This window comes from Phascolarctos cinereus, unplaced genomic scaffold (assembly GCF_003287225.1).
Source record: "Phascolarctos cinereus isolate Bilbo 61053 unplaced genomic scaffold, phaCin_HiC Scaffold_2;HRSCAF=192, whole genome shotgun sequence".
In the NCBI taxonomy this organism is placed as follows: Eukaryota; Metazoa; Chordata; class Mammalia; order Diprotodontia; family Phascolarctidae; genus Phascolarctos; species Phascolarctos cinereus.
The window spans coordinates 103,327,599-103,337,013 of record NW_027555625.1 but is presented as its reverse complement, the minus strand read 5'-3'; the positions used below and the strand labels follow the sequence as shown (position 1 = coordinate 103,337,013).

General features: G+C 40.9%; 1 pseudogene; it reads left to right on the top strand.

Annotated features, from left to right (window-relative positions):
* Nucleotides 1-244: 244 nt before the first annotated feature.
* Nucleotides 245-3,959, top strand: LOC110215090 (glyceraldehyde-3-phosphate dehydrogenase-like; annotated as a pseudogene).
* Nucleotides 3,960-9,415: the final 5,456 nt, after the last annotated feature.

Below are 9,415 nucleotides of genomic sequence, written 5' to 3'. Positions count from 1 at the left end.
ACCCAGAGCTGTTTCTTAGCCCTGCCCTGGTCTTGGCATCTTCCTTGGTAAATAGGTTAATGGAAACTCCCTGGCTCTCAGCTTCCTTTCCTAAAAATGAGGGATAATTGTACCTGCCCTCTCAATCAGGATGGTTGTAAGATTGCATTATATAATACATATCTGTGAAGTGCTGGGAGAGCCCTAGGGAGAGGATATTGATAATTACTGTTGTTGTTATAAGAAAAGTAGTAATAATCGTAGAATGGATGATGATGATGGTGGCGGTGGTGATGATGATGACTTTGATGGCTACTGTATAATGGAACTCTACAACAGTTTTAAGAAAATTGTCAAAAATTTAAAAGATGTTCCATGATTATTCTGGTTCAAAGCTTTGTGATTGGGAAGGGTTGAGAATAGGGAACTAGGTAGTGGCTCAAGAGAAGAGAGAAGGCAATGATGCCAGTAAACTGATTGCTCCTGAAAGACTCCAAATGGTTGCTTGATCTGTGAGAGATTTGTGTTGGGGCTATTAAAGTGTTAACATTTTAACCCCTGGGATGGCCCTTGTGCTCTTTTATAAGGTAGCATTGTGGCTGCATCCTGGGCTTTCTTTTGGGTTGAGCCAGCCATGAATAAAGACTTTAGTTGTATTGGGAAAAGATGAAGATCAAAAATGGGATAAGACCTTTGTTAGGGATAAATAGCATAATGATATCTAAAAATGGAGAGAATATAGATCTGCTCAACCTTTGTTTTGTTTCTATTTTCCCTGCCCAAAAGAATGATCTTTGGACTGGAAAGGATAGTACAAAGATGTCTAACAGGGAAGTGGCACCCAAGCTAAGTAAAGAGATAACAAGAAAATACCTAACCACCCTTGATGATTTCAATCACCTGGTCCAGATAGATTACATTTTGGGTGTCCAAAGAACTGGCAGACTGCCAAGCCACTGTCAATGATCCCTGAAAAAGCATAGAAAAGAGGAGAGTTTCTAAGAATTGGAGAAGGGCAAATGTCCTAAATTTCAAAAAATGAAGAGAATGGACCCTGCAAACTGTAGGCCGATAAGGTTGACTTTGATTGCTAGCAAAAGTTTAGAATAGATTATTAAAGAAATGGTTAGTGAATGTCTAGGAAAGGAAGAGGCGGGCCCTAAAAACCATGGCTTCATCAGGAACAAGTCACGTTCCAGCCCTGCTGGGGTAAGGGCCCCATGAGGTTCATGAGTCTCAAATCCTCTAAGTTCAGGTAAAGTTAGCAATAATAGTTTCAGAAACAGCAGCACCAAAATGCTTAGTCAAAAACTGTACCAATTTCCCCCTTTCCCACTTTCTCCCCTATGCTCAACTTCAAGTTTGTTCTCTTGTGCCTTTATCTAAATTCAAAAGGAAATAGATCAAGGGTATGACCTGAATATATACATTCTGAAATTATTTGGTCATCCCTTCTCCAGATTTTCCTGAGGAAAAACTCTCCTTTCCTCTGTTGAGTATGACTTCCTTTCCTCCCTCCTGCTCCATATACTAATAGTCAGACAAATTCATGGTTTGTCCCTTATTCCTTTCATAGTTTAATAGCAGCTTCAAGTCACATAAAAATATGAATAAGCAATTAAGGGAATAAATCTTCCAAATGCCAATTGTCATGACTGCAGTCGAGAGTGAATAAATGTCTTTTCTTTTCCTCTTTTCCTTCCTAGTTAAAGGTGAAACAGGGATATGCTGGATAGGTAAATGGAGAACAGCTTCTCCATTCCAGAGATGGAGAGAGAAGAAAAGTGCTGTGGATGGATTTGGCCATCTTATCAACCATATATCTGCTCTTTTGGCCCAACTTGCTCTCAGGCTCTAGGTCTGTCTGTCTGTACGTCACTTGTGTCTTATCACTTCCTCCACTCCAGTCTCTCTTGATCTTGGCCTCACCTGTCCTCTTTTTATATGAATTTTGGCTGCTGGCAATTACTCCAATACCTGCTTGATCAGTCCAAAGCCATAATGCTGATGCAGGAGTGTGATGGTAGAGGCTTAACAACTGGCTCTTCAGAGTGGAAACATACCCACAATACACTTTTAAGTTTAATATTCATTATTAATCTTTTCTCCATGAGTTTTCTTTTGTCTAGAAAATCAACAAAACAATAAATCAAACCTTGATTTGTAGCATTTGCTAATTTCTGAATATAAATGGTCACATTGAAAATTTGACAATTAACTCTTGGTAGCTAGCATAAGCTGGCTTCAGGTCGCCCCTGGCTAGATGGAACTCATTCCTGTCCCACATCTCTCCTGCATGGCCACTTCCACTTCTCTTTAGAAAACTCGTCTCTCTCAGATCTTTTCCCAAGCCTAGTGCCAGGATCTGTTAGTGCAGATGCATCTCTGAGGCAAGATGTTGAGGGCCGATCTTAAGAGTCTGATAAGGGTTTAAGATCCAAGGCAGAGTTTGACCTCTGCTCAGGCTTTCACCCCAAAGGGCTCAAGGATTAAGTGGTACGGCTCCCCAAATTCCTTCCTGATAAAGAGGTCTCTGAGATATCCCTTCTCTCTCTTTGAACCTTAGATTTACGTATTTACTCCTCTATGCAGGTGGCGCCTAAGCGCCTGGGAAAACCTTGGAATCTACAGCCCAACCTAGGAACCCTGATAAGGAGGAAATTCATGATTGTTACATCCTCAGCAGATGTTCTGGGGAGTATCTCACGGGGAGGACTCTTTGAAGTTAGGCTAGATCTTCCCTATATATTCTGTGCCCTCAGATGAATAAACTGAGTCAGTAATTCTACTCCGCCTGGCCCATGTCATAAGTTATTTCACGCCTCTCCGTTCAGTGTACAATCTGGTTGCGGGCAACAGCAAGATTGTGAAGTAGAGTCAATGGATTTGGCTATTTGGGGTGCCTGGTGACCAGGGCTATATTCACCTCAAGTAGATTGAATGTTGTGGTCATTAATAAACCTTTGTTGATCAAAACTACATGGTTTATATGTTCCAATATGATCCCACCCATTATAAGTTCATGGGCACTGTCAAGGCTGAGAATGGAAAGCTGACGATTAATGGAAAAGCCTTTACTATCTTACTATCTCACCAATATTAAATATGGAGACACTGTAGCTGAGTATGTAATAAAGTCCAGGGTATACTTAACACCATGGAAAAGGCTGAGCCCACTTGAAGGGCGGAGCTAAGTATATCACTCTGCCTTTCTGCTGATGCCCCTATATTCTTCATGGGAGTGAATTATGAAAAATATGATAATTCCTTTAAGATTGTCAGTAATGCCTCTTGTGATACCAACTGCTTGGCTTTCCTGGCCAAGGTCATTCATGACAACTTTGGCACTGTGGAAGGACTCATGACTTCAGTCTATGCATTTACTGCTACCTAGAAGACGGTAGATGGTCCCTCTGGCAAGTTGTGGCATGATGGTCATGATGCTGCCCAAAACATCATCCCTGCCTCTCATTGTGCTGCTAAAGCTATAAGTAAGGTCATTCACAAGATGACTGGGAAGGTCATTTACAAGGTGACTGGGAAGCTTATATGCATAGCCTTCCATGTTCCCACTCCCAATGTATCTAATATGAATATGAATTGCTGCCTGGTGAAATCTTCCAACTATGATGATGTTAGGAAAATGGAAAAACATCAGGGGGACTCTTGAAAGGCATCTTGGGCTACACAGAGGACCAGGTTGTATCCTGTGATTTTAACAGCAACAACCATTATTCTACCTTTGATGCTGGTGCTGGTGGAGCCCTCGAAGACTATTTTGTCAAGCTCATTTCTTGGTATGACAATGAGTATGATTATAGCAACCATGTAGTAGACCTCATGGTCTACATTGCCTCCAAGAAGTAAAATGGAAAGCCATGGATCTTTATGCTGAGCCAAAGGAGAAATTCTACCACTGGGGAACCCAAATTTGTAACCTATTTTCCTATACTGGAGACCCCATACCCCATTCACAGTAATTACCCCAAAGTTCCCTTGTAGTAGGGAATAGAAAATGTAGAATTCTATATTGTGTAACATCAAAAAAAGTCGTCATATTCAGTACAAAAAAAAAGAAATCTCTTCTTTTAAGGTCACAGGAAACCTGGAGGACCTACAGCTTCCAGGGCAACCTGCTCTAATTAGCATGATCTTCCTACATCTCTAAGATTAGAATATGAGTTATAGTCATTTCCTTTTTTTTTTTTTGGCAGTTTTGCTAAACTGAAAGGCAAAGGAAATACTACAGATATACTTTTCCTACATTTTAGCAAAACAGTGACAAAAATTTCTCTTGCTATTCTTGTGGAAAAGACAAAGATATGGGCTACACCGTAAAACATTTAGATGCTTTGTCATGTGATGATCCGTTTATATCAATGCTATGGGAGGCTTTTGAGATTTGTAAATAACACAAAGGTAGATGGTGTAGCTAACATACTGGAGTTAGGAATCAAAAGTATATTGATGGGCTAGTACAGAGGTGCAAAACATGCAGCCTGCCGGCCAGCAACACTCCCCAGTATTGCCAGAATCAGATTAAAATATATTTGGAAAATGTTTAACTAAATAAATAAAAGTACAACAAAACATAGATAATGTTAACATGTGGTTTTCTACGTCAACATGTGGCCTGCATGGATCCTTATGTATAGTCAACCCATTTCCATTTGAGTTTAACACCACTAAGCTAGAACAGCGAATAAGATATAACTTAACAGGGTGAAATGTAAAGTCTTACTCTTGGATTAACAAAAGCAACTTAATGGGTATAAGATGGGAGGGTTGACCAGTTAGCAGATTTTCTGAAAAAGATTTGGGCTTTTTAGTCAACCGCAAGCTCAGTATGAGTCAACAGTGTGTCCTGGCAACAAAAATAGCAATGTCAGTAGTTGACATTGACATAGTACTTTAACACTGACAAAACAACAAAAAGGTATCCTTTTTTAAATATGTGTTAGCTATATTACAACCCTGTAAAGTAGTTGCAATAGGTATTATTACCTATAATTTACAGATGGTAAGGTTTGGAGAGGTTAAGGGCCTTGCCCCAGGCCATAGACATAGTAAATATCAGAGACAGGATTTTTTTACACATCCCAATTTGAAGGTTGTATTGTGGAAGGAATAGATTTATTTTACTTAGTCCCAAAGGTCAAAACTGGTAGCAATGAATGGGAGTTACAGAGAAATTGATTGACTTAAGGAAAATTTCCCTAGGAATTAGAACTATCTAAAAATGGGATTGGGAGGCAGTGGCTTCCCCTTCATTAGAGGTCTTCTAGCAAAGACTGGATGACCATTTCTTAGCTATGTCATAAGGGTGATTATTTTTCATGTGTGGGTTGGACATATGACCTGTGAGGGCCCTTCTAATAGCAAAAGTAGGCATTATTCCAAGATACATGTTTATTTTGCCCTAATTTTATTCTCTGTGTGTGACTTCCATGAATAGAGAAGGCAGTCCGATATAGTGGAAAGAGCCCTGGGCTGGGAGCAAGGAGAAGCTAATCTTAATTCTAACATTATATAATCTTGAGCAAGTCACTTCACTCCTTAAGGACTCAGATTCCTCACCTGCAAAAAGTGGGGGCTGGAGGAAAATAAACTCCAACTCTGATACAACTCAAGCTGGCGATAAATTTTCCTGCTGACATCTGTGTAGCCAGTCATGCCTCTTGCTTTATGCATCCTGAGCTTTCATGAGCAGTAGCCTAGATCTCTCCCATTCCTAGACTGCTATGCTAATAATAACAATCATGCATTCAGGGAGAGTTTCATGTGCTTCTCAAAAAGTCAGTTCTCAATCATCCATAAAAATGGGGGATGGGAGGCCAGGTCTGAGAATGGAAAAGGACTGGATGGGAGCCAAATAAATAGTGTTGACATATATCTTGGAGGACCTCTCAGGAACTTAGAGCCCCATCCTGGAATATCTTTCACTGAGTTACTACGCGTTATGTTGCTCCTAGAGGGGCTGGAAGAAATCTTGGCAATGACTGGAGAGGACTGTGCTGTGTTTTCTGAGGTCCTTTTGTTGAGGCATTAGGCTGAGTAAGCATCACATGGGAGCTCCCTGTTCCAAACTGTCCTTAAGAAAATATCTAGTATATTTCTTTTTTTGCCCTCAAATGCTTCACCTACACTGTTGTGCTTTTTTTCTTTGTGATAATAATTTATTGTGATAGTTTTGTGTTTATGTATGTATACACATATATATATATATATATATACATATATATATATACATATATATATACATATATATATACATATATATACATATATATATATACATATATGCATATATATATATATATATATATATATGCAACACAGTGGAGTTTTACAAAGAGGAATATTTACCTCAGAAGTTAAGATCACAAATATACAAACTTACTCCCCCAGTATGTGGGAGGCATAAAGTGCCTCCTCTCTTTGTACCACCTGAGTCTCTGGGGAGGCGAAGGGCACTAGGGTCATAGTTTAGCTCTGTTCTCATGGTCCTAGTTTCAAGTCCCAAACCTCCCTCAGTCTCGAGTCCCAGGCCCCCTGGCTTCTCAGGGCTTCCATGCTCTTCCAGTTGGCTGCATCACCCCACCTGCAGGCTCAGTTTTTTTTTTTAAAGTATCAATATCTTGTTTTTCTATCATCTTCCTTCCTTTCCAGATATATCCCCTTCCCTCCCTCACTGAATCAACCCTTGTAACAAAGAATAAAACAAGAAAGAAAAAAATCAGTTCAGCAAAACCAGTGGACACATTAATGGAGTTGGATGGAATTGACAATATTCTGCTCTTGGGGTGCATTTTAAAACTGCAGTTTGCCTTCCACTTTAAGAAGTAAACATACAAACTGACACCTGTCACATTGCTCACCATCCCTGACCTCCCAGTTCTCCTTCCTTCCCACCTTCCCTCCCTTTCTTTTACACCCAAGATGTCCTTCTCGTTCCCCCTCCACTTGTTGACATCCTACCCATGTTTCAATGTCCAGCTCACATGCTATCTCTTTTGATTGCTTCTCCGTTCCACCCCTGTGGGAGGAAAGTGATTTTTCCCTCATCTTCTCTCCTAGCACTTTATATTCTAATGCACTTATATTTTATTCTGTATTATGCTTGCCCGTGTTCACATCTTCCCTTCGCCTATCTTCACATCCCTGATTCAGAATCAAGGAAATATTTTCATTAGAGACTTTCCAAACTCAGGTCCCTATGCTATACTAGCTAAACCTGGAGTCAGTTGGACATCAGAAGCTGGCTCCAGAGTGACTGAGGCTGCGTGGGGTCTCTCATTCCACTTCCACAACCTACAGATAAATAAGACAGCCACCCACACACTTTCCTTAGGAAGGTGTATGTGGTTCTGTCTTTTGGCCACAACACATAGGCAGACATATAATCATTTGCTCGTCCCCTCAAATAACAGCCAGCCACTGTTCTGCCTAGGAAAACTACAGGGGCTAGTTTTAACCATCGCCAGCACTAAATGGCCCGCAGTGCTACCTTAAATGTGATGCTTATGCTCATTCCCAGACGTCTAATCAGCTGCGGGGAACCCCCCCCCATCCCTGTATTGTCTCAAGGGTTCTCTGCAAGACTTCTTTGCAGAGACAGTTGGCATTAACTGGGTAGGGTTGAGTATTCCCCTGGCCCAAGTGCTGTTTACTCTCGCTCCATTGTGGATGGAAACTTCCATTTCCTAGGGGCACTTAATAGATCGTATACTCCTTTAGGGCAATAGAGTGATGGGGCTCTGCTTTATTCATGTTTGCATTTCTCCCAGGGCTTAGTCCAGTGCCTAGCGCTTACTAAGTGCTAAATAAATGTTTATTGAAAGGAAGAATGAATGGACATTAACAACCTGGCATTGCTTCTGATGTTATCATCTTGTTTAGAGATGCAGACCTTAACTCTCATCTCAGTTTTAGAAGCAAATCTGATAGCTACAAATTGCCGGGCAATTTACTGAAAATTTGTCTGTAATTTACTGAGAATAGATGTTGATGAACGTGAAAGAGATTCAATTAAAAGCAGGCAGATCGTGGAGTTTTGGGCTACCCTAAAGACAATAAGAATTATATGCAGGTGCAAGAATCAATTGATTCACTCTAATTATACCAACTCTGACCCCCCTCCTCTCCCATTTCACAGATTATCTCTTCCATTCGGTTGCTTTTATCAAGGGTCCCTGGCATCAGTCCTCTATGTTCTTTCTAATGGCACCTCCTGTGAGCTTCCTCTATCTGTAGCCTAGTCCTGTTAGCATCTTAGCCTTCTAATTTTAGTTTCTATTTTGCATTCTGTGTTGCATGCAGTGAAATATAATTGCTAGATTTAAACAACCTGAGATAGGAGAGAAGTCAGGCCTGTACAGCTTGCCTGTGAAATTGGCAGGAATCCCAGATCTGGTCGGTGGTGGCTGATGACTGTCAGTCTGGCAGTGCAAAACAGAAAAGCTGTTCCTGGATGCACATTTCAGAACTGGATCCTTTCAAGGGTCTCCTGAACTATACATGTACCCTCCCCCCCTCTCCTGGGCATCCAGAACGCAGATGCATGATTTCAGACACAACTATAATCTAACCCTGTGACAATCCAACATGACACAGATCACAGAGAATTTTGTTTTAGGCTCGTTGTGTGTATGTGGTTTAGAACGTGGCTGAACGATCCAGTTGGGTTATTGTCACATTTGTGGTACTGAATTGAATCCAGTATCCTGTCATGAATAAGGGACATGTTTTATCTGGTTGGCAGGCAGGGTTTCACATTAACTGTGGAATTGTGTTCTTGGGAGAGTGTTGATGTCCGAAACAGCTTATCTTTCCACTGCAGTCTTGGTCAGAGGTAGGAGAACAGGGGAGAGGCTATTCAAGGCCCAGTGACTTATGCGATTCATCTGGTTAAGTCTCAGGTGTAGTCACTACAGATAGATCACCAAGCTTTTAGCAGAGTGATTTCCTGACTTTGGGAAACTGTAAATCCCGTCATCTTTGTTTAGGTCCTGTAGTGGCCCCTAATTGATCTGGGTGACAGATATGTGTGCTCCAAATTAGATCAAACTACAATTATTTTGGTTTGAAGAATTTAGAAACAACCACTGAATCAACGGAAGGCACCCTGAGGCTTTTTAAAATGGGGCTAGGAATCATTGGTTTGGCATTTTGGGGCTGCTTCTGCTTCCCTTGGACAGAGGTGTGCCTGGGGAAGTATGTGAACCTTCTGCCCCTGCTATCCTGAATGCATGTATAACTTGGCTTTCACACGTAGCTTTGGTTTTTCACATGCTCTGTGCCCAATGTGTTTACAGAGGAGGTGATCTTGTTTGGACTAGACAAACAAGCTAAGTCTATAGCTATTTTGAGTCAACTGCTGTCAATTCTGTTTTCTTCTCATTTTCATTTAATTTTATTCGTGGTTTATGACCCATCA